This window comes from Frankliniella occidentalis, unplaced genomic scaffold (genome assembly GCF_000697945.3).
Source record: "Frankliniella occidentalis isolate FOCC.00 unplaced genomic scaffold, Focc_3.1 Scaffold22, whole genome shotgun sequence".
NCBI lineage: Eukaryota > Metazoa > Arthropoda > Insecta > Thysanoptera > Thripidae > Frankliniella > Frankliniella occidentalis.
The window spans coordinates 2,180,154-2,182,590 of NW_026267152.1; positions in this window are offsets into that span (position 1 = coordinate 2,180,154).

Genomic DNA, 2,437 nt, shown 5'->3' on the forward strand with positions numbered 1-2,437 from the left:
GCTTGGTTGGCGGTACGACCTGTCATTCTCTACCCCTACCCCCACCTGGCCGTGCTTGGCTGGCGGTACGACCTGCAATTCTCTACCCCTACCCCCACCTGGCTGTGCTACGCCGACGATGCGCCCCCCCAACCCCCTCCGGCACGGTAAAGATAACGGTGCGGTAACGGCCCCACAAAACTCGGCCCAACGACGCCGTAAAATGTGATCCAAAGAGTACAACGCTGACAGTCAAGCGGGCGACGGCGCGCAGCGACTGCAGCGGACCAGACTAGCCCAGCCAGCCTGGGAGGAAGGGGAGTTGTTCTGGTACCTGCGGCCGTGCCTGGGGACGGGCCCTCTTTACCCTGGCGTCACGTTGAGACTCTAAAAGTCCCTTGGCTCTTGGAGTATCTCCACAGGCACGCCGGCCACCCGCCCATCAGCGCACCCGTCGAGGCCGGGCCGGGCCCGGCCAGGACACTTACGCTTACTCCGCGGAGTATTTACGTAACGCCCGCGCCTTTTACGTGTCTGCGGCAGCGACTGAGTGCGGGCGCCGCGGTGCCAACGGAATCCTTTTAAAAGGGCGCCTCGTTAAAGTGCAGCGGTGCCACCATCCGACTTTTTTTGGGGGGGAGGTATATTTATAAACTGGGCGGGTATTTCCGTCGCGAGGGCGTGGCTCAAAACCACCATCAAGAAATGGGCGGTAAGGGAAAGAGAAAGTGGAGGATCGCGAGTGTCGGCGGCGGGCGGTGCGCGGCAAGTTTGATACGAAGAAGTGTTGCCAACTCGCATAACTCACGGGATATCCCCCAATAGCCGTGCGGCGAGCTCAGCGGGTTAGTTTTATAATCAGCACCTCTCAGGTCCACGGGCTTAGCGATCCTGCGGGGTGCGGGGGCGCGGCTCAGCGGGCAGCCCCGCAGCCCAATGAGACAAACAGTCCTGTAGATCCCTGCGATAGCGGAGGCTGCGGCAGAGCCGGACGCTCGGGACGGCCAGGGCGGGTCGCGCTCGCCAGGTCAGGATTTAGGGGCGTGTGAGGAGGGTCACCTTCGCCCCCGGATGGGGAGGGGCGAGGGGCGGGCGGGCGGAAGGGAGAGAGGGCAACGGGATCATGCCACCCGCCCTCTGCTCCTCCAGGGCCCCTAAAATGTTATATGGGCAATTGGAGGGAGAGCGGCGTGGCTCGGCGCGCCCAGCGCCTTCTACTTCTTCTTCTTGACTTTTCCCTCGCCCCCTTCGCTTTGTCTCTACTCCCTCATCTCTTATTCCTCTCTCTCCTTTCCTCTACCCCCTCTCCCTTATTAGGGCCAGCTGCCGCCCCAGACCCCAGTTCAGCCCACTCTCCCCGACCGCCAAGGTGCTTAGTTTTTAATTTCCCGGATCGGGGATCACCTTCAACAAATTGAGGAGTCACGTGGTCTAGAGGGACGGGGGTGGAGGTGGAGGTGGAGCTGAGGAGGGCGGCGACAGGTGCAGGGGCCTTGTAATAAGTGAGTCGAAGGAGGGGGGCAATGTGTCTGTGCTGCAAACGGCACGGCGAGAGCGCGTGTAACGGCCAGAGAGAAGTCGTTGCACGCCAAAAGTCTTTAAGCCGAGAGCCGAGAGTCTCCAGCCGGCCGTTTCCAAGCTGCACACGTCCTCCGCTTGGAGCGGCTGGACAATGGGGCGCCCTGAGGACCGCCCGCCCGCGTCCAGCCGCGACCAGCGCCCTGCAGTCGAACACGCCATCATCGGCCGGGCCACTTTATTAAATTGCACTGCTCTGGGCTCTCTTTCTCTCTCCCTCTCTCCCTCTCTTCCTCTCTCCTGGAGCGTGCTGCGAGCGGGTCGGTTCGCACACGCCGATATAGAGGCCACACTGGCTGCGCCATAACAGTTGTCGCGGAACACATTCTTTTCTTACTCGCCTCCCCCTTCCCTGCCCCGCCGCCCGGCCGCGCCAACTCGCTCGTTAACGCATGCATTACCGCAGCGGGGCTCGTCTCCGGGCCAATATTCCTTCTGTGCAATATGTCGTCATATTCCCGGCTCCTTTCGTGGGCTCTTCCCCCTTCCCCCCGTCCTTTCCCCCAATATTGCATCTCCGTTTCCGTCGTCAGCCTTATAAATATGTTAACTCAATTACGGGCAACAGCCCCCCCGCGGCGCCCCCGCCCCCCGCTCCTCCGTTCCCCTCGACTACACATCGCCCCCCTCCCTTCCACCTTTCTTCCCCGCCTTGCCTCTCCCTGGGTTTCTATTTTCCTTACGCCGGTGACCTGCGGTCCCGCCCTCCCTCTCTGCTTTTGCACCTTAAGAACGACTTTTATCCCATTTAAGTCCTTCTGCGGTGGTGACGTGCTATATATTTCGCCCCCCCAGTATAACTAATCTTCGCGGTGGGCCCCGACCTTGGACCCCTCGCTCCCCTCCCCCTCCTCCTTCCTCCCCCCCGGCGTGGCGTGGC